This window comes from Rhinolophus sinicus, chromosome 5 (assembly GCF_057876585.1).
Source record: "Rhinolophus sinicus isolate RSI-liver-muscle chromosome 5, RSI-T2T, whole genome shotgun sequence".
Classification (NCBI taxonomy): domain Eukaryota; kingdom Metazoa; phylum Chordata; class Mammalia; order Chiroptera; family Rhinolophidae; genus Rhinolophus; species Rhinolophus sinicus.
The window spans coordinates 107,332,694-107,355,558 of record NC_142505.1 but is presented as its reverse complement, the minus strand read 5'-3'; the positions used below and the strand labels follow the sequence as shown (position 1 = coordinate 107,355,558).

General features: G+C 54.9%; 1 protein-coding gene across 2 annotated transcripts in view; it reads right to left on the bottom strand.

Annotated features, from left to right (window-relative positions):
- CPLX2 (complexin 2) overlaps positions 1–22,865 on the bottom strand; it is a 70,419-nt gene that overhangs the window by 16,268 nt on the left and 31,286 nt on the right. Inside the window, exon 1 of one of the 2 annotated variants that reach the window (XM_019716207.3) lies at positions 4,860–5,041. The exons of the other annotated variant lie outside the window; for it this stretch is intronic. The gene's annotated coding sequence lies outside the window, so the exon portion shown is untranslated. Of the gene's footprint in view, positions 1–4,859; positions 5,042–22,865 lie in introns of those variants that run through there. 2 annotated transcript variants of the gene reach the window in all.

The following is a 22,865-nucleotide window of genomic DNA, read 5'->3' as shown; positions in this document are numbered from 1 at the left end:
GCCTCTCCCAAGCCCGGCGTCCACCTCCCAGCTCCTCAGACACCCTCTGCCACCCTTCATCCTGTCCCCACCCTCCCAGGTCCAGGCACTCAGTGGCATGTGAGAGCAGTCCTCTGCCAGCCCACACGGAGCCCCAGGACACCCCACACAGGCAGCTCCCTCTAGCTTGAGCTTTTCTGAAATCTTATGTTTTCATATCCGCCACACCGTCTGCAGTGACCCTGCCACCCAGCAGAAGAGGGATGTTTTGATGACCAACTTTTCCTCCCTTGCCTCCGGTTCTTTATCGAGCTCTCCGCTGTGAGTTGTCTCCCCTCCTCCAGTCTCGGCCCTTCCAACACTCTGGGATGTGGTTGGACCTCCCTGTCCGTCAGGAACTCTTCCTGACGACTCCAGGTGCTCATGTTACCCCAGAGCCAGCCAGTGCACCAGACCAAGCCTCCCCATTGGAGTCCTAGCACTGGACATGCTCAGGTACAATCCCTGCAGCATCGAAGTTTGTTCTGTGCCCTCAGGAGGTCCCCCTTCCAGAACATTCCTCCACCCTGATGGCACTTGGTCCCTCATCCTCTCCCTATGTGAAACCCATGCTCAGACAGATAGTCTTTACACCTTAGAATCCTCCCCTAAGGCACATGGCAACAGAATAACACAGTTCCAAAATACGAAAGTCACAAGCAAAAGGCCATTTTTAGAATCACATTTAGAATCATAGAATCTGCAATGACAGACTTTCTAACACTACACGTCCATGAGGGGCCCATTCTGCTCAGGACCACTGGCTTGGGGGCCTTGTTAGAAAACGGCAGATTCTTGGGCCTCATGCCACATGGACTGAACCAAATCTCTGACATGAGCACCTAGGAATTTGTACTGGTTACCAAGCCCCCAGGTAGTTTTGATACACCCACTAGTTGGAAACCCTTGAATCAACAGGATCTGAGAAGCATATGATTTTGGGTCCTACTCTTATAGGAAAAAGTACTAAGTCATGGAATCATAGAATATTTCAGGTTTAATAGATTCAACTGATCACACACGTTCACTCACAACTTTAGAATCTTAAATTCTATGAATCTCAACGTCTAGAATCATAGTCAAAAGTGACCCCCGAGTGGGATTTTGTTCCTGTTCTCGGAGGAATTTTTCTTTCTTGGCCTCGCTGCTTTTTTTTTTTTTTTAATGGAAGACTCTTCCCCTGTGCTTTGCAGGGCTGCCTCCATGGTGTCACCTATATCAGTGAAAATCAATGTTCTTTCCATCTTGGTGCAAAGGCAGCCGGCAGACCCCCTGCTTTTATGGAGCGAGTGAGCCAGAAATTACATCTCGTTTCCGGTTAGGACCGGCACACTCTGGCCCACAAAACAGATCTCTCTCTTTAATAAAATGAATCTGAGGGATATTATGACTGTTTCACTAAAGCAGGCATATCTGAGGGACATAGACAACAGAGGTTAATAAGCTCTGGAGCTTCTGATCAAGGAAATGAAAGAGAGAGAGAGAGCGAGAGCAAGCCGGGAGCCAGCAGAACACGGTCTTGGAGACTACTGGGTGTGCCCGTGTGTGTTTGCGTGGGGAGGAATGGGGTGACGAGCGGAGATGAAACATGCATGAAACGTCAGCAACGAGAAAGCAACTGCCCGCTCATCTAATCCAGTGCCCTCAATTTACAGATGGGGAAACGGAGGTTCAGAAAGGGGAAGGGACTTTCTCAACACCACGCAGCAAGTTCATGAAACGCCTAACTCGTAGGACAATATTCCTTCCCAGTTACAGCACCACCTTTCTTAAAACACCTCCAGTGGGCCGAGCATTGCCCTAGGGATGTTACAGATGTCAGCCCTTTCAGCTGCACGGCACCCTTATGTGGTAGATGTTTTTCACTCAATTATTCATTTATCAGACATGTGGGGACGGCCTGTGACACGCCAGGCAGTCTCCTAGGCAGACAGAGATATATAAGAAATTTCGGAGTTTCTCTTCCCCCTCTTTATGTCACAGCGAGAGATGCAAATACTCCACAGAGAAATAACACATGGACCAATTCACACGCTCAAGAAGATCCTTGCCCATCGGAGCCTCTGATTGGAAGCACTTAGAAGCGAGTGGGGGAGAGAGGCCCACAGACAGCGGACGATGATACAACAGTAAGCGCTGTCCGCGTGAAGAGGCAGCTCTGAGGAGAGGCAGACACACACAGCTTGCAGGCCAGATGGGACTGGAGCTCAAAGCAGAGGCATGTCAGAGACACTGCGGGGGGACAGTGGTGGGCTCTGGCACAGAGACAGGAGTTACAGCTCCGCAGCCCTCTGCCCCTTCCCGACGGCGGGACTTTTCTCAGAGACAGTTTCCTCTTCATGAGATGAGGGGATCGTCCTGAGCTCTCAGGGTGATTGTGAGGCTCAGATAAGATAACGTTTAGGAACTAGAAGCCGGGATTCTCTTTCCCTCCAACACCTGAGCCAGTCAGGGATTCCTTCTGGAGTTTGGGGCCGTGGGACCGTTAGGCAAAGGGTCGGTCCTCTATGATCTTCAACGGGGATTTGTTTCTTCTCCTTCACCCATTTTTTGGGCTTCCTCCCTTCCTTTCCAGCACACAAGGGACAGGGATATTGTGTTCCCAGATGGAAATTGCCTGAAGGAAGTCAAGAGGGGGCTTAGCCTCAGGCTAAAGAACAGGAGGAATTTTCCACCCACAAATCTAAAAATGGCTGCTCTGTGCCACTCAACCTCCAGTTGTCTCTTTCTGGCAGAAACCCAAAATAATACAAAACCACCTTTTATTTGGCAAACAAACAAGGGGTTGGAGAGGTCTTGGGAAGCTGGAGCCAGGGAAAAGCTTAAAAGGCTGGACAGGAAGGAATTTTCATTTACTGAGCCCCTCGCTGTGGTAGGTGGTTTATAATCTTTATTTGACTGAATCCCCACAGCTGCGCCTTCCTTACCTTAAAAGTCATCACTTCCACTTTATGTTCAGACGGCAATTCAGACGCAGAGGTTAAGCACCTCGTCCAGGGCAGCGCAGCTGAGAAACAGTGGCACAGGTGTTTGTAACTGGTGGTCTCTACAGATGGCCACGTTTCCAGAGGGGGGTTAGGTGGGTTTCTGAAAGCTGGACCTGGGTCTGCAGCTTTGGGGCAACTGGTCCCAGAGTGTAGGTGACCCTGCTAAGGGCATTTATATGTGGGCCTTACTATGGCTGATTCTTAACAGGGCTGGGTGATCAGAAGTGATGGGGGCCGTAGGCTAGGGCCCTGGAACTGTGCCCTCAGGATTTAAATAAGAAATCCCTTCTTCTGTGGCCGCCTTTGATCACGTCTGCTCAGTTTGGCTCAGCCCAGCTCTTAAGCCAGCTCTCTAACCATTGCTCCGGCATCTGCTCCTGCCTTCAGACGGACTTTCTAACTGGCTTCCAAATCAGTAGGAGAATCATAGCTTTCTAAACACACGTCTGACTGCATCATTCCCTTCCTTAAACCATGCGGTGGTCACAGCTTATTTTGCCACCTGGCATCCACTCCTCCCTCGTGTGGCATCAGCTTGGGAGGAGCCAACCTAGGTGCTCATTTGAACCCCTGGGTGGATCACATGACCTGAGCTCAGCCAATGAGCACGTACAGTCCCCTGGCCCTTGGGTTAGTTCAGAGGCAGACACGGGACCAAATCAGACCACTCAGGGCCAGAGAGACTCAATTCTGGGACTTTTACTTGAGCTGAAGGAAATGGACGCTCCTTTTAGCTCCACTGTGACAAGAATGGGGGTTCCCAGGAGCCACCACATGGAGTCTCAGAACAGGGCCCAGCTTAGAGCCGGCAGAGCCAAGAAAGGAGAGCGAGGACCCCTGGCCTGGTGGCATCATTTACACAAACTTGGATCAAGCTGTGCTTGCAGCTCTCCCAGTTCTTGTCATTCTTAGGAACCAGTAACCACCCCTTCCCCTTTCTCCTTGTTAAAGCTACTTTAAGCTGTTTTTGTCTTTTACTTGCAACCAAAAGGATCTTAGCTAATACAAAAATCATGTAATGTCGTCCCATCACCTTCAGGAGAAAGTTCAAATCCTTTAAATTGGCCGCCAGGGCCCTCCAGGACCAGACCCTGTTCCATCAGTAGCCACTCGGTGCTCCCTGTCTGTCACTCCCAGACGCAGTAACGCGGCGTTCCTGAGCCTTTGCCCACGCTGTTTACTGCTGGAGGAATGGCCTTGTCTGCTCTGTTCACTTGGCAAGCTTTTGCTTTGCCACCAGGGTTCAGCTAAAGCATAAAGGAATCCTTTCTGGGAACCAGGCCGCGCCAGCAGCGTCCTCTATGCTCCCACTTGGGCCTCTTCGAAGCACCAACGAAACGAAACTAGACACTTAAAGTTGGTTTTCTTGTCTGACTTTCTCTCCAGATTTTGAGCTCTTTGCGGGTGGGGCCTCGCTGAGGCCGAGGGAATTCCTTCACTCAGCAAATACGTGCTGAGCATCTACTGCATTTCAGGGACCCCTCTAGGTGCTGAGGACACCATAGTGAAGAAATAGACACCTTCCCCTCTGGTCCTGTAGGGGAAGCAGACCTGCTGCTCGACTACACACACGTAATACCACAAGGGGCTGCCGCCTCATGTCTCTGGGCTAGAGCCTAGAGGAGGGACAGGCTCCATGCAGGCCCTCAGGAAGTGGCCGTTTAATGAATGAGTGTGGATAAGCTCTGGACACCCTGCTGTCCCCCAGCCTCCCTTTGGGACTGTCAACTGGGACTCTCTCAGGACCTCTTTGTTAGTGACTTACCCCCATTTCCAGCCTGCACTCCCTGGAAGTCATAGTTAGAGAAATGAAGTGTGTGTGTGTGTGTGTGTGTGCACACGCGCGACACTCACCTTTGGCGATGGGACTTGAGCAGAGTGCCATTCCCGTTGACTTCCCGGGGCAGCGCCATCCCTTCTCAGGCCAGCAAGCAGGAGGCCGTGTGCTCCTCTGCCGACTTGGATCAGGGCTCCCGGCCGGGCTGCCCTCTCTCCACTCCTCACTCCTGTCCCCTCCGTAGGCCTGTTGCCAGTCCTTTGATCATCTCTGTGACTGTCCCTGGGGCTTTATCTGGCTTCATGAGGACGTGCTGCTTCCTCCCGCTGGTGTCGCTCCCATGCTCAAAAGCCTTCGATGACTCACCGTAGCCCACAGCATCGAGTCCAGACCCACGAGGGCCTCCCTGGATCCAGTTTCTGCCTCCTGTGCCAGCCTGTTCACCACGGCCAACTGCTCTCCTACATAGCACTCCCAGCTACGGAGCATTCGCCGCCTCTGATGTTCACTTTGTTCCTTTATTTATTTATGTGTCCTTGATTGTCTCCTCCTACTGGATCATAAACTGCTTGAGGGCAAGGACGGTGTCTTGCTCAGCCTGGAGTCTCCAACAGCAAACCCAGGGCCTTCCCTGCTGTGAATGCGCAGTGAATATTTGCAGAGATGACATCTGGCACGGCATCGCCTCCCTGCTTGGGGTTGAAGTGGCTTGTCCTGGCCCATGGGCCTTGAGGTACCCGTCTCGGGTGGTATTATAGACCCAGGCCCTCGCTGGGCCACAGAACACAGTAACATCCTGGCATCCTTGTTTAAATCTTATTCTTCCTTTGTTTTGCATTCTTGGTCCATAAGCATAGCTGCACAATTTCCCTCTATGCTTTAGTCTCATCACTGTGGCATTTTGTCATTGGAATGTTTTTGGTATCATTTGCTGTGGTGACACGTTTTTGGCATGTTTCTGGTGTCTCTGTCCTCCCCCCCTCTCAGGCTTTATGGTCTGGTGGGGCTGACCCCATGCCTCACTTCCATGGGTGGGCATTACACCCATAGCCAGCCAATTAGAGCTCTATTAGCTCTGGCTCCTGTGATTGGATGAAAATGACACAAGCTAAGCCAGTAAGAATCAGCCCTGGGATTTTAGCTTGAACCAATGGACAGGAAGCTTTCTATAGGATTTGCAGGGCTGGCAGAATGTGGGCCAGGGCAGCTGGGCCATTTTGCCACTACCTGGGGAGAGCCTACCAAGGGTAATGCCAACACAGAGGAGAACACAGCCAAGAGAAGGGAAGGACACAGATTCATGATGACAGCCTTCGAGTCCCTGGGTCCAGACGTGCCTTTAAGGCTCATCTGCCCATGTACTTTTCTGTTACATGACCAATAAATGCCACCTTTCACTTCAGTTGTTTTGAATGAGGTTGCTGTCCCTGCCACCCAGGAGAGACCTGCTGGAATGTGTAACTTTGGAGCTATGGCCCCTCCTTCAGAAGATTTCTGATCAAGCAGGTTGCGTCCCTCAAAGGACCCACCGTTTAAAAACCTCACATTCTAAGAAGGAGCCGGTCATCCTGGTGTCTGTTCTCTGTCTCTAAGCTGCCTCTGTGGTCCCCACGGTCATGTGACTAGCATGGGAGGAGCTCACACTGGGGGACCTTGCTCAAAGCTTTGCCAAAGCTCAAACTTCATATCCACAGAGCCCTGTTCATATATCCACATCCCCTCAAAACTGCACATATTTTTGGCCAACAGCTCCGCAATTTCACCCTTGAGTGGCATCAGCATTCTTGGGCTGGTGCCATCTGTGCCTGGCAATTTGTCTGCATCTCATTTGTCACTTAGAGTTGGAACATTTGCCCGCCAGAGCAGTGCCTTTGGAGCCCCTACTTACAGGGACAATTTGGGAGCAGGAGTTTCCCTGAGGTCCTCCTCAGTAAGGACACGGCCGAGGCTTCCCCAGATGTTTCGAATGCCTCTTGTTCGTCTCTGAGCTCTCTCCCAGACCTGGGATCACCAAGCATCGTGCCGGTCCTTTATCTGAGCTCTTTCCATTCGATGGATTTGAAAGACCTCCGAGTTTTGGCCCCACAGTCCTTCTCAAGGTGACTTTTGGGGTATCTTTGCACTGCTCCCTGCACTGCTCCCGGTGGGCTGGTGCATTCTAAGTCGTCATTTCTAACAGATTTTCTAAAAGATGCCTTTTCCCTTGCAGCAGCTTCTCAGCCATCTCTCTTGTTGTTTTGTTTTGGTTCTTACTGTAATAGATTACGCTGGGCTATGGTTGGAAGAGGGAGGAGGTTCTGTGACATCTTGTGATGCCACCATCTCAACATGTGGCTTCCGGGATCACTGTGGTAGGAAGAAAGAGCTGGAAGTGTCACAGAGGTCCCCATGGCACCAGCTGGGAGGTGACCTTGCAGGCCAGCTTCTGTTTGCTCCTCCAGATTGATGTCCCCCCCACCCCCCCGCTCTGCCCAGGAGCCTGGCCTGTGTGGACCCGTCAGCAGGCTCCCTTTGTCCGCAGGCTTCTCGTTGGGGTTCTATCAATGGGAGGTGCTGGCAGCGACTGGAGGCAGGAGGAGAGCAAGGTTAGAATGTCCCTGCGCTGAAGGCCACCGCTCCTGTCAAGGGGCCCCTCCCATACATGTACCCTCTGCAGGCCAGGCAACTGCTTCCTTCCTGCCCTTCAGGCTTAGAGGTGGTAATGGCTCCCACCGATGCTGACCCTCCAAGGCCAGAGATGATAAAAGGCCTGCATGCTATTGAACTGGGATGGGGGCCGTCCATTGGGAGGTGTTACGTGTGGGGTCAAACCTGCGGTGAGTCCTTGGTTGAATTCTTCTGTCCCCAGTCCCAAGTTCTCCGATCTCATTTGCAGATTTCTTGAGCAAATTGCCATTTTTGGAGAACTGAGAGCCTCCATTAAGGATCTAAGCATGTTCCTCCCCCACTTTTGGGGAAACTGAGGCCCACAGCCTCCGGGGTCATTGCCTTCCCAGTGACGCGCACCAACCACATCCAGAACCTGCGGCGCGGAGGGCGCAGTGTGGCCCTGCGCATGTGCTGTTTCTGCTCATGGGCCCCATCTCCGCAGAGGCTAGTTAGGTAGATAAGGAAACTGAGGACCCATCATCTCCCACTCCCTCTTCACCTCAGGACGTCTCCCTCTCGCATGAGACAACCCACACGACATCCTGTAAATAACTTCATGTTCCCAACACCTCTCCTCCTTCTCCTTGGAAACCTGCTCTCTCTTTGGACTCGCTGCGGGTTGTTAGATTCCCGGCTTGGCTCAGTGCGGAGTGTGGCGGGCGCTGCCACATTGCATCTGCAGGCCTGGAGCAGTCCCGGCTCGTCGTTCGCTAGCTGGGTGACGTTGGGCAGGTGACTTCACCTCTCTGAGCCTCAGTGTCCTCACCTGAGCACGGGGGTGGGGGAGGATAGTAACAAATGTCCGTGGTTGGGATTAAATGAGGACTTGGACATAAGCGCCTGCTGAGTGTGGGACACACGCAGGGTGTTAATGAAAGTATTTCCTCTTTTCTTCCTTCTCTCATTCTCTTTCCCCTCTTTTTCTTCTCTAATTGGTTCTGCCCCCTAGACGTTTCAGGGGGAGGGCAGGCTCCATACACTCAGATGCCTGCAGGGTCAGGCAGGTGACAGATTGGGACACTGCTTAGAAATGTCCAGGGAAGAAGCTGCTTCCCAAGCACAGAGCCTATAACGGGGGATGGGGGTGGAGGGGAGGCTGGTCAGCAGGAGGACGTGGCCTGGGTTGTCCCGCGGTCTCCGATGCCCCACCCCACGGCCTCCCTTCAACTCAAGGCTGGCTGCAGCGCCCTCCTCCCCCAACCCCCAAGGTTGCAGGATCCACTCACTTAGATTTCCTGCTGCTCCAAAGTTACATATTTACATTTGATGTCATCAAGTGGAAGGGAGAAATCAAATGTGGCCTTTCACTGGGTTTGGATGGATGTTCTGGAAGAAGTGGGAAGGGGCTTTATCTGTAGGGAGGGGTGAGTCAGCATGACCCCTGCCACGCAAGCCTGTGGAATGGTCCAATAATGCAGCCACCTTACTGAGCTGCTTCGTGCTGGCCACTGGTCTCCGAGCCTTATGTACACTGCCTTGTTTAAGCCTCCCAACACCCTTATGAGGTGTTAGTTTTATGCCCATTTCACAGATGGCAGAAGAGGTGGAGAGAGGAAAGGAAACTTGTCAAGGTCACACCGCTAGAAGGTGCCATTAAGGATTTGCATCCAGGCTGTCTGGTCCTGAGGTCTGCACTCACCTCTCTGCTCTTCTGCGACCAGGAAGTCCGAATGGGAGATGGGGCTCAGGCCACGTCTGGGTGTAGGGTGAGGACACACTGAGTGATAATTCAGCACTGTCACTGTGTCACCGCCTGCTGCAGCACGGTTGCCCTGTGTCTCTGTGGTGAACACAGGTTGTCCTATAGCTTTTCTTCTGTACAGTGCCTTAATATTCCTTTGGGGTCCACTGTTCCCTTGTTCTCTGGCCATATGGTTTGCATGGAGCTCCCCAATCCTGTTTTCCTCAGTCTCTAGGGAATGGTGCATAACCCAGGCCCAAGATGGCCCAGTAAGACTCAGTCCTGGAGCGTGTTCTGGAAATTTTAGAAAAATTCTCCTTCTGTTGGAGTTACTGAACTGAGAAAGTGTGAGCCTGGAGCTGCAAGGTCACAGTGTGAAAAGATTCTGCCTAAGTGGGGAGCCAAGCCAGAGAGAAAGAGAACTGACAGATGCAGACACTGAGCCCTGATGGTAGCGCACAACTCCTGGATCAAGCCCTTCCTGTAATCCACAATCTGCCCTGGTATTTTTCAGTTACATGAACTAATGAAACCCTTTTTTGCCCTTAAACCATTTTGATTGATTTTTCTATCCCTTGCACCTGAAATAGGATTGACTGGCATTGTGCTAACTACTCCATATATGTTATTACATTTAATCCAGTGACGTCGTTGACGTGGTGCCCATTATCCAGATGAGGAAACTGAGGCTCAGAGAGATTTATTATATTGGCTAAGGTGTCACAGCTAGTAAGTAACAGGCAGGGATGAGCCTTCTGCCTTATGGTATCTCTTGTAATGCAAGAGATACCATATGCAAGAGAGTAGTCAGCAGGTCTTATCCTACTGTTCTCCTTGCTTCTACCTCATCTCCTTTAACCCCCACTTTCTCAGGGAAGAGAGCTTCCCTGGCTACACCTTCAGACTAAGTTCTCTTCTCTGGGAGACATTTTTATGGCACAAAGTACTTTGTCTCCTTAGCATGACTGAACTTCAATAATGATTCGTTCCAGTTTTATCTGCTCCGCTGGGTAGGAGTCTCCTGGGGGCAGAGGTGATGACTGCTTGTTGCAGCGCCGATATCTGGCACAGCGCCTGGCCCTGGTGGGCACCTGGTAGTGTTTGCTGAATAAATGAATGTGCAGCTTATCTCCCCCACTGTGGCCCTGGACCGTTGTACACCTCTCTGATTGCAGTGCTGCAGCATTCTGACACTGCACAATTTGCTCGTGCTCTGCTGTGAGCTTGGGCGCTTCGCGTGCGTACGGATGGTTTTCCCTGCTAGACAGTGAGGTCTTTGAAGACACGTTCGTTCTCCCACCGTCGTTCTTGGAGTGGTAATAACAGCAGCACAAGGAATAGCAGTAATAAGAAGCAATTACTGTCTTCCAGGCACAGCGCTAAGGCTGCGTGCGTGCTGCCTCGTTTGATCCTTGTATCAGCTGTCTGTGCATATGCTGTTCTGACCCCATCACAATTAAGGGTGAACTGAGGCTCCGAGAGTTTCTGTGCGCTCTTTGGCATCTCCAGTTTGAGCTGGGGTTCTTTCTTATGCCATCAGAACAGAACTTGCTTTTGCAGTGCCTTTAGCAGGGGACGGCCAGGCTGGGTGGGAAGGCAGCGGGAGTAGCAGAGAGGCTGATGGCAGCTAACAGGTTGCCCCACTGCCTGTGCCCCATTGAAAGGAAAAGAGCCTTCATTGTGAAGGTCAAGGGAGGGATGAGCAGGGAGAAGAGTGGGGGAGGCTCAGGGCAAGAGAGTGGGGCCGGGACAGAGGTTCAGGGGTCTAGAGAAAGGGCATCAGGCATGAAGCTGGCCGGCCTGGGCTCCTACCCTGGCCTCAGTACTTCTAGCTGTGTGACCTTGGGCAAGGCACTGCACTTCTCTGAGCCTCCTTTGGGGGGCTGATGGTGTGAGGCTTGACACAGCACCTGGAAATGGCCTGGCCAGTGCTTGACACAGGGTACCATGTTTGGGGTACAGGCCGCGTGCTGGGGTTGCTGTCAGTTCTTCACCTGCACACACCCAGGTGCAGCCACTGACATAGTCACTCAGCCGTACAAGGCAGCGGGGTCTGAGCTCTGGCTGTGTGATTTACCGTTCCAGCTGCCTCAAGCAGCTCTGAACTTGGATCTTGGAGAGAGAAGGAGCTGCAATGGACAGTTGCTTGCTTTGCACTGTCACTTCTTAGGGGTTCCATGTGTCTGTTTTCATGGGTTTACTCTCGAGGGACAAGTCACCTTCTTCCCAGCATACCTTGGGGCAGTACATAGGCACTGGTCAAGAAACCTGTGGTGGCCTGTGCTGGTGCTGGGACCCAGCGACAAATGAGACCCTGGGCCCAGCAGGAGGGAAGGAGGGGCGTCGGCGCAGGGTTTCTCAGGGTCCCGTCGGAGACTTCTTGTGCTGCCATGTGGGGCTGGCGCCAGGCCGGCCCAGGGGTGAGGAGCCAGCTAACGTGCACCAGCCTCTCTCCCTGGAGTAGCAGCTCCACAGTTTTGCCACCGTCTAATACCACCTCTGCTATTTACTTAATTTTGCCTTCTAATTTCACTCACTTGCAAAAATAAAACACTTCATTGCATGCATTTAAAAAGGAAACCTCATCTTCCCACTTCACACCGGGAAATCAGTGTCACTTGCTGTCACAGAGGGTAGCAATGCGCTGCTGTCCACCTCTGTTCAGTCCAGCCCCGGAATCTGGGGGCCTGGCTCCAGCCTGAGTCTGAGGCCACCCTCTCATGGCTGACAGGGACGTGTTAATATTAGAGAGGTGTGAAGGACCCTGGTACCAGCTTGAGACTTTCTCATGTGCGCCCCTTAAAGAGTAAACAGGAGGAATACATTCCTCAGTGTTCCACTGCTATTTGAAGTGGTAGCCTCCAGGGTCAGGTCACTCTCTGAGCCTCAGACTGCTTGTCTTTGAAATGGGTACACTAGCAGCCCCCTCACCAAGTTACTGCAGGGGCAAGACAGTTCTCTGTCATTGGTAAGGTTTTATACTCATGTACAGACTTATTTTTATGATTGTAATTCTGTGGGAGGGGAGGGCGATCGGAGCCTTCCTGGCCTTGGACTGCCTCCTCCCTGGGGAAATTATCTGAGTTGGAGCCCACACGGAAGCCTTCCTGAGTTCATGACAGGCTGCGTGCTGATGCCTGTCTTTGAGGGGAGCGTTGTGGGCTCCAGCTGAGGCAGCTTCTGTTTTTAGCTGGAATTGTTGCTGCTCAGCCCCACCGTGTGGAAAAAAGAAACGTGGTGCAGAAATAGCCCATCCCAGGGACTGCCCAAGAGAGGGTTTCTTTTGACTCAGGCTGTTGCAGAAGCTGTGGCAGGCTTGTCAAAATACATCTGCCTCTTCTCCAATGGCCCACGGAGCCTCAGACTCGAGCTGGGATACCAGCTTGGGTGCTAGACCTGCACATCTGGAACCTGGCCCCTGGGCGCTGAGCATGCCCTGGCTTTGATCGTAACACTAACTACCTCCCAAGGACCTGAGGGCAAAAAAAATAGATATGCTGTGCCAGTGGCATGAAGGAGCCCACTTGGTGTCAGGTTTGTTGTCTCTGTGGCGCCTGTGCCTGCAGAGGAGGCTGCAGCGGGGGTTATTACACCCATTTTACAGGTGGGAAAGCTGAGGTCCAGGCCACGAGGTGATCTCAGGATGAGACCTTCTTCCTCCTTGCCCTTCTCTGTACTTCAGGCGACTGTGGTCTCTGCCTCGGTGCCTGTCCTCCTCTTATGATGGTTCATGATCCAGGACACACGCCACCTCCCCAGCCTTATTGGGACGTTGTGTAGGCTTCTTGATGGCCCTTGTTTCCTTGCCCAGGGACTTGGCACAGCTGCTTGTCTCCGAGAAGGCAGAGTCATCTCTGAGGCGCTGCCCAGGGGGGACCTGACACAGGTTTGCCGAAGGAAAGGACGGCGTTGGAGTGTTTCCCTGAGGGGCTCCCCACATCGACCGAGTGCTCAGCCAGGGAAGGGGGATATCCTCAGGGAGACAAGAACATGGGCTCATGGCTCCAGAGTGGTATACCCAGCTGCCCACAGGCTCCTCCCATTCAAGACACCTGACTGGACTCTTTCATCTCCTACCAGGCTCTGCCATCTCCCTGGTTCCTGAAGCTCAGAGCCCCGGTCAGCATGGATGTCCAGGTCCAAGGACAGACTCCCCACCATGCCATCTCTTCCCTCCGTCCCTCCGTCCCTGATGCCTGACGGTTCCTTCCTCATCCCATCTTCATTCACGTCCTCGCCTAGAGCTGACTCATGGATCCTCTGTGAGCTCAGCTCTGATCACGCCGCTCTGACCCCGCTCAGAACAGTTGGCACCCCCGCCTTTCTCCGCTGGCATCTCTCAGAGTGGATGGTGCCGGTATTAGCAGGGGCTCTGTGAATAAGGGGGAGCTGGGTCAAGTGAGTGGCGATTGCTGAGCTAAACGAAGTCAGACAGATTTTTCCCTGCAGGGATTTTTAGGATCTTTCATGTGCTCTTGTGGGTTATGAGTCTCAGAGAGGTGACACAGTGTGTGGCATTTCTAGCACTCATTTGATCGTGGAGGCTTCCCATGTAGAACACCACGGGAAGGGGCATTCTAAGGAACGCACTTGGGAGGTGCTGGTGTGTTGGCCAGAGCCTGATCTCCTTGCCTTGGCGACCAGGGTCCATCGCAGGGTGGGTGGCTTGGGCCTACCTTCCCGACTGCCGTTCTGGCCAGTCCACTAACATCCAGAAACTTCCAGCCAAAAAGAACCTCCAGATGCTCCCCGTGCTCGCTGTGGCGTTCCTGCCTCTGTCTGCCACCCACTCAGCCGCCTGTCAGATTTGCTCTCTCTGTACAGCCAAAGCCGCCCTCCTCGGGCCCAGCCCAAATGTCACCCCTCCCCAAACCTTTCCAAGTGATGGAGCCAGGGAGACCTCTCGCCCTCCTCCCGCCCACAGCAGCCCCAAATCTGGTGGACCTCTGGGCATTCTGAATGTGACAGTATCACAGCGAAATCTTGGGATCCACACTAATTTGCTAAAAATTGATGATTTGCGAACTTGAGCGTTTTCATCAGCAGCAGAGCAGACCCCCCCTCTGGTGCGTCTTACTCCTGACAAACCGCCACGCAGTTTGTGACCTGCTGCACAGGCTGCGTGTCCTCAAGGAGCCCCTGAGTCTTGGCGCAGAGAGCACCCTAAGCTCAAATAGACAAACACGCTCGGGGTCACATGTTTGTTCCCCCCAGAGGGACAATTCCAGTAATCTTCTGGGGGGGCGGTGACGGGGGTGCTGCTGACTACTAAGAGGCAGGGCACTGCATGTGGTGCTTTAGCCGCGTCATATCACCTGCTGGCCACAGCGGTGCTGGAGCCTCGGGGGCTGAGGGACCTGCGGAAGCGCACGTGGCTGGGAAGCAAGGCCACCAGGACGTGAACTTAGCCAACTCCAGCGCCAAGGCCTGGCCTCTCCCGTTAGGACCCCAGTCAGGACTCACGTCAGAGGACGTCTCCGGGAGCCCCCATCTCTCCTAGGCGGCTCCCTGCCCAGGGCGGTGACCCCCATCCAGCACAGCACTGCCACGCACGTCTCCTGGGCCAGGAGCCCTCAAGGTCAAGTCTCACTGTCTTTGCACCTCCAACACCTGCCATGGAGTTTGGTTGCATATATGAGGTCGTGTGCGTGAGGTGAGGGATACGTGTTCCTTGGCCTAAGGAAGATTCCAGGACTTTGTGAGAACAGTCCTAGGAAGACATGAGCTAAGGCCCGTGCTTGGAATCCCACCGTCCTGCATTCCTGTGGAATCAGCAGGTCCAGTCCCTCTGCTGTCACTTGAGGATGGCTGGCCTGCTAGATGACCAAGGACATCACTTCGAGCTGCAGACACCCCACAGGAGGTGACTGGTGATGCCGGACAGGTCAGCACTACCCAGACAGGCCAGCTGTCTGACTGGTGTTCCCTCCTGACACCCGCTGAAACACGGACAGTGTTACATCATGCCCAGCGGCACCGCTTGGCACTAAAACACGCGCCAGCACAGTCCCCCCACGCCATGTGGAGGAATCCTGGAAAAACACAGCTTACATCATGGCACGCCTCTGCTGAAAACCCTCTGTTAGCTCAGTATAAAGGCACCGCACTTAGAGGGAAATCCAAAGTCATTTCTGGGGTCTCCAAGGCCCCCTGTGGGCTGAGCCCACTTTTCCCTCTGCCCCCCTCACCACGGCTCCTCCTCACTCGCTCCACTCCAGCCACACGACTCCTTTCTTCCTCGAGCTGCCAAGCTTGTTGCTGCCTCAGGACCTTTGCACTTGCTGTTTCCTCTGCCTGGGATGCTTTCCCCCACATCCTTACCTGGCTGCCTCCCTGCTATTCACTTTTGGCCTTGAGTGTCCTCTCCTCAAAGAGACTGTACCTCTTTTATTCTATTTAAATGAGGATGTTAGTTCATCTCATTACTCTGTATAATGGTCTTCATAGCTCTTGCCACTCTCTGGAATTATTTTATCTTACTTGCTGAAATATATTTGTTTATGTGTTTATTGCTAGAATAAAATCTCCTTGAGGAGAGGAAACTCATCCTTATTCAGTGCCATGTCCCCCCCACCCCCGCCCCACCCCCGTAACACCCCGCTGTGGTGCAAGGAAGACAATCAACAGACTTGCTTCCTGAGTTAGAAAGACAGCCAGGTGGTTTAGAATGCAGGCGCTGGGGCCGATGGCCTGGGTTCAAGTCCCAGCCCTGCCACTTACTGACAGATGACACCCTCACTTTATAGATGAGGAAACTGAGGCACGAGGCAGTTAAGTAACCTACCCAAGGACACACAAAGTGTTCACTCCTATCAGCGGAGAGCTCAGTAGGGGGTGGAAGCTGGTCAGTTTGAGGGGTTAGAAGCTGGTGTTCTTACCCTCCCCCTGTGGCCCCTTATAGTCACCCCCTCCTTCACCCACCATCCCACTTGTTCCCAGGCCACCGTTGTGTGACCAGACCCTTTGCAACCAGCTGGACCATGTCCCAGCTCCTCAGCGTCCTGTGGTCTCTCCTGTCTGGCCCCCAACCTAGGATCTGAGCCGTGTGCCCCCCGTAGCACAGAAGCCCTCAGGGGCTCACGAAGTCCTACCTCTTGACACGGTGGACAGGTCCCTGCACTGCCCCCACCCCTTGGCCTGCTTGCCCCTCCTTCAGCCACCGCCTAGTTTCCTGAAAGCACCCGTTCTTCCTGCCTCTCCCTTTGCCTGGGGCACCTTCGCCTCCTCTTGTCACCTGGTTCACTCTCCTCCATCACGCTCCACCTCGTCTGGGCCGCTGCCTGACCCCAGCGGGTGCATCACCCAGTCCTGTTCTTGGCCCCTCATCACTCCTCAGCCTTCGTCCATCCTGGGACGCTTCTCCCTGTCCTCTGCCCACCCCGTACCTGGCCCCCCAGTGCCCCCCCGCCCAGGTCTCTGAGCAGGTATGTGGATTCTGGGGAGCCTTCCTGAGTTCCCTGGCTGGATGGGGCACCCTGTTTCCTGCTGTGTTTGCTTCCATCACAGCACTTACTGACCGCCCCTTCCCATCCCGAGCACCAGCCCATAGGCTGCAGGGCCGGACACAGAGCAAACACTGAAGACAGTTTGTTGAATGAATACGTGGTGATCATGAGCCGGGTGAGGCAGCTGCCAGGACGGGACGGGGCAGCTCTGGGGGCCAGAAAGCTCACTGGCAGAGAGAGGCCTGAGCCGCGCAGGGCGCTGCCAACCGCAGGGACCGGAGCCCAGGCAGCGCCTGCAGCTCCCGGTCCCACACCGCACTCGCCTGTGGCCTTCTCTTCCCCCTGCTGATCAGCAGGGTGTGGGGAAGCCAGGGTTAACTGTGGCTCTTGGTACCAAGTGATGCGGACTGTCTGTGATCTGGACAAATTGTGCCCATGCCCCTCTCGGGTGGAGGGCCCAGCTGAGCAAGACCGCCCCTCTCTCTGATCCCGCCTGGGTCCGAGGTGAGGGCAGAGGATGCCCAGCTGAGGCTGAGATTCAGGGAGGGCCCCATGGCGCCTGCCCGCTGCCTGGAGTGTCTGTGAGTCTGCGTGCAGGGGCACTGGACTCAGTGTCCTATAAGACCTGGCCCGGGTCCAAATCCCAGTTCCCCAGCTTTAGCTGCCACTCTGAAGGAGCCAGGAGGCGTGCTGAGATTGCCATGCGGCTGACCTGGCACAGCTCAGCTCGGAAGGACCCATTTGAATGGCCCTGGAGGATGGCCCTGGGGTCGCGGACACCATCTGGGCAGGGGAAGAGGAGGCCTGGACCCAGCCGCTGCTTCTCAGGTGCCTCAGGCGCTGGGGGGCGGGGCGAGAGGGGCCTCATTTGCAAGCATTTTCCAGGCTTCAGTGCTGCTCACACAGCTCCTCCCGCCCACACTTGGACCGTGTTGTCAGAAGAATCTTCCTCACACAGCAACTCCAGCACAACCTGGGCCGTGTTGCCAGAAGAATCTTCCTAAAATACTCCTCATGTCACATCACTCCCCTGCTCAGAAACTTCCTGCGGTGGCCTCACATTGCCCAGGGACGAGTCCAGCCCTTTCACTGGCACGAAAGCCACCCCAGCCCGTGTCTCTGTTTGTGGATGAGGCTTTTGTCTGGAGTCTCCCTTTTGTGTCCTTGGTGCCATCGCCTCGTTGATTCACCTCGAATGCCCGCCAGGATACGAAGAAGCCTCCCTATGTTACACACGCGGTAGCTGAGGCTCCGAGACGCTGACTGACTTGCCCAAGGGGGCCCCTGGGGTCTGGCTGCTCTCGGAGACCTTTGGAACCTGAGCTCAGCTGGGCCTGAGGGTGGAGCTGGCCCGCGGCTCTGAGGCCTTCCAGCTGCCAGGCCGCAGATCGCCTCAGTGGCCCTGGAGGGATCGGTGCAGAAGCAAGCTTTCCAGACAGAGGAGGCAGAAGGCCCACCTTACAGGCAGGGGGCAGTGGGCATGGAAGGAGACCCGAGGCAGCAAAGGCTCTTAGAGCCGCTGGTGAGGAGGAATATGGCAGGCCTGGGGCAAGTCCCAGCTCTGCCACCTGCCAGCGGTGGGGGCAGGTCTCTGCCCCTCTGAGCCCGGGAGTAGAGTTGTGGGTTTGCTGTGAGTAAAACCTGATGGCGGTATGCAGCAGGTGTTCAGTAAATGTCCAGCATCTATAAAAGCCCTTTCTTTCTCTTTGGAGCTGGAAGATTCCTTTTGTAGGGGAGGGAACTGAGCCTCAGAAGAGGGAAGTGACTTGCCCGAGGTCATGCAGCTGGCGTGAGGTGGAGAGGGCTGGAGCCCGGGTCCCTCTGCTCCTCACCCAGACCGCTGGCCTCTTCACACCACCTCAGGGCCGAGTGTGTGTGGCCCAGAGCCCCTGCAAGCCCACAGGTGTGGAGAATTGATGTGTCACGTTTGTCCTGTGGAGTTGAGGATTGGGGTTCTGGGGGCACAGAATGACCAGTGTGGGCCCTGCGTCCACCCCGGGACGACTGGCCAGGCACCTGCTGAGGTGGGTGTGTGTGCGCGTGATCAAGGAAAAAGCTACAGGAGCCACATGGCGGGACCTGCCCAGGCGACCGTCTGACCCTGTGTTTCCGGAGGGAGTGGGGGGTGAGGAGGCAGGTACTCGTGTTACTCAGGCTGCTGAGCGTGAAGTCACACTGACTCCCCTCCTGGGACCAGGGCTACTCATCCCTGCTCCCTTGCAGTTCTAGAACCCTGAGAGTCTGGCCTTAGAAAATCAAAGGCCTGGGGACAAGTCATCCCCCTGTATGTGACCTTGGGCACATCGTCCATCCATTCACCCCACAAATAGCCCCTGGGCTCAAGCCCTAGGGACCAGCATCAGTGATGTTCCTCCCCTTAGGAGGCTCATACTCTGTTAGGGGTAACAGATCATACCTGAGCAGACAAAACACAGGATAATTTCACATGGTGAGAAATGTGCAGAAGAAAACACGGAGTGCGGTGTTGGGGGATAGGACGTGGGAAGGGGTTACTCTAGAGGGAGCAGCACTCACGTGAAGGTGACTTACAGGATGGGGTACTCTGCCAAGGAGTAGAAAGGCAGGTGCAAAGGCCCTGGGGCAGGAATGAGCGTGGCGCTTCAGGGCAGTAGACGAAAGGCCAACATGCCTGGAGCGGGGGGAGCAGGGAGAGAGCTGGGGAAATGAGCCAGTGTCGCCAGCAGGGGCCCAGTCACACTGGGCCATGAGGGTCCCAGAGCAGACTGTGGATTTTAGTCTGAGAATAGAGATCCTGTAGGGTTGTGAGCAGCGGGGGGACAGCTATGATGCCTTTTAAGAAGGCCCATCTGGCTGCCGTGTGGAGGACAGATCAGGGGAGGGCGCTGAGAGTGGCAATGGGTTAGAAGGCTCTTGCTCCCGTGAGACAGGATGTGGACGAGGCAGTGGAGACACCGAGAAGTGTCCCGCCTGCTCCCGTCTCAGCTTAAGCTTGTGGTCTGGAAAAGGGTCTGTTGTTGACTCCCACTCAGGGTGGTTGTGAAATTTAAATGAGGAAACATACGGACAGTGAGCTGTTGGCTGCGGAACCTGCCGCTGTGCCTTGTCGTGGGCGCCGCGTGACGGGCGCCACGTTGTGGGCGCTGGACGGCCTCCCGGAGTCTCCGTTCCGGCCTGCCTGGGGTCTCCCTCTGATCCTTATCAGGGAAAGCTCTGGGCAGAGCGGCAGCCGGGGGCCCACTGAGCCTCATGTCTGTGACTATGCCATCTCTTCCATCTCTTCCATCTCTCCTAGGGGCCCCCGCGTGCATCGAAACATGCTTTCCTAATGTACAGTGCAGCCCCGAGGCTCATCTCTTCCCCTGCAGTTGACAAACACACCATTTGATCCTCGGTGTCCTACATAAGCTGGTCCCTTCCTCCCTCTGCAACTGCACTTTTCTACTCCCCACCCCCTTTTCCACTCATTCCCTTTGTTTCAGCCTCACGGGGTTTTATTCTGTTCCTCCAGGTATGAGAAATTCTTTCCAGCCTCAGGGCCTTTGCATGTGCTGTCCTGTCTGCCTGGGCGGCTCGTTTAGATGGCAAGACAAATTCAGGCCTCCCCTTCAGAGAGGCCTTTTCTATCCAACAAGCTTCCCTCCTGGTCACAGGCAATCATTTCTCTGTTTTGTTTTCTCATGGCACTTATTGTCGTTGGGACCACCACCTGTCTCCCTGTTGACTGATTCTCCCACTTGACAGAGCAGGCCTTTCTCTGGCTCTGTGGACCTCTGTGCCCCCCATGCCTGGTACATAGTAGCAGCTTGATGAGGTTTGTTGAATGAACGATAGACCAATTCTGTGAGACAGACACTTGTTTTCCCGATGAAGAAAAAAGTTTTTGCGTCTCTAGGCACCCCTATTTCTGTCAGTGCCTCCCCTCAAGATTCAAAACTGTGACACTCCGTTGGTTATTCCTCCTTGCCTCTGACCTCTGGCCAGCCACGGGGGCTGGACAGTGCTTTCCTCTGCTGAATGCCCCCTAGTTAGCATTATTTGTAACCCATACCTTTGGACAGGCTCGCGAACCTGGTCCTATAGATGAGGAAACCGAGGTCAAGAGAGACGCCGGGTGTGCCTGAGGTCGGGGTGGGGAGGCCACACACGTGTGCTGCCCTCTGACTTCACCACACTAGGCAAGACCGCAGGGGAGGGTGCAGGGAAACAGGGAGGGGAGGTCTCAGGGGTGGAGGGTGTGTGGGCCTCCCCAGAGCTCTGGCTCCGGCAAACCCTCCTCACCACTGGTTTGCCCAGCCCCAGGGTGTGGAGCTAGAGGAGCAATCTACATAATGTGGAGGGTCTCCCTTCAGCTGGCATGGAGCTCACCTGAGCCCCGCAGAGCCAGCCACCTGCTCCCTGCTCAAGCCCTGAGGGCTTCTCAGCCCCTTAGGTGATGGAATTAGGTGGGGAGCGCCTCTACTGGGCAAAATCTGAGCGCCTTCCTCACAAAAACATGAGCTGGAGGGAGGCGGTAGGTATGCTGCTATGAGAGAGTGTGTGTGTGTGTGTGTGTGTGTGTGTGTGTGTGTGTGTGAGCACGAGCTCGCTGCTCAGTGTGTGCCCCTGGGGGCCCCTGTTTACAGCTCAGGGCCTTCTGCCTGGTGCTTGCAGACCCGTCAGCCCATCAGGAGTTGAGAAGGTCAGGCAGCCACAGTGAGGCATCTGAGCTTGGCGTGTTCCCCAAGGCTCACGGGAAGGCAGAGAGGAGAGGGAGGCGTGGGGCCAGGCCCAGCCTGGTGTAGTCTGACCATCTGACCCTGCCCAGCTGACTCAGAGACTGGGTGGCTGGTGCTGTCTGCCCGGCCGGCTGACCCTGCGAGGCTGGCTGACTCATCTTGCTCCACAGACCATTCTCTGGAAAGCCGGCCTCAGTCCCAACTCAGTGCTAGCTCAGCCCTGACTCCCGATTCCCTGGATGTGACAAGACAAGGGTCTTTAGACTGTCACACTCACTGTCTCCCCAGGGCCACTGGCCCTCACCTCTGGGACCTCTGGTCTTCCTTTCCTCAGTTTCCTCCTCTTTGAAACGGTGTCACAAGTCAGAGGTGGGGTGAGAGCTTCTAAGAAGGGCAGAGCCAGCAGGTGCTGGGCTTGGAAAGGCTGCCCGACCCCAGGGTGCAGGTCCCCACTGGGGCACCCACGGAGCCATCGTGCAGCTGCAGGTGGGACAGCAGGGCCCCTGAGCAGGGATGCTGGGGAGCCGGGAGCAGGATGGTTTCCATTCTTCCACAGGCGCTGAGCGTCTGAAGAGATGTCAAGTCAGGAGGATACACTGTGGCCTCCTGTGAGCGGGGGTGGGTGGGGGGCACAATCAGGACCTGGGGGCCGTTGGTTACTGCAGTGAGAAGGGACATAGTGGGAGATCCTGGGGTTTGGAGTCAGACTTGGCCCACATCTCTCTCTGTGACCTTAGGCAGGTCTCGCCCCGTCTCTTGGTTTCCTTTCTGGTCAGATGTACAGTAGCTTCTTGGCCCTGTGGTTGGAAGCGCTGACTCGTTGAATGTATGTAAAGTGTCAGCACATAGTAGGTGTTCAGTAAGTATCACATTGGGAGTGTTCGAAAAAATGCTTCCCTAGGGTACTAGGGACCCGCTGTTCTCAATTAAAACGTGGCCCTGTGGCCCCCTCCTCAAGGCAGGTCCAGCATCGCCCCTCTGGGCAGGGCGCCTTGCCACATCCTCCCCTGGGCTCCCACATTGCCGCCCGCGTCCCCTCCTCCACAGCACTTCCTATTGGATAACCATGATCTGTTTGTGCCTCTGTGTTCTCAGAGCTCCCGGAGGGGAGGGGCTCAGGGAGGAGGCTGGCAGCCTGCCTGTCTGCTGGCTGAGCAGTGAGCCCTGGCAGGGGGTGGTCAGGGGAAGGTAATCCACATCGACCCGTCCTCAGCAGATGTTCCACACACTTTATCTCATTTGTCACTGACACCTTGCAAGGTAGGGGTCACACCCCCGTTTTGCTGATGAGGAAATTGAGGCTCAGAGAGAAGAGACTAGTCCAGTCACTCAGAGTTGGGTTCCCACCCAGTCTGTTCTTCTAATCACTGCAGTTCTGGCCTAGGGTACAGAAGGGAGACCCCTGCCCTGGCCCCCGTGCCTGGGCACCACAGCACGCCCCGTGTCTGAGAGCCACTGCAGAGGATGCGTCTGCAGGTGACGAGTTGTGTGTCCCTGCTGGGCCGGGACCTCGGTCCTCTGGAGCCTGCAGGGTGAAGGCGGGTCGGGGCCCTGGAACCTGGGCCAGAAAAAGGATTCTCGCCAGCAGCCCATGTTCCCGAGGCACAGCGC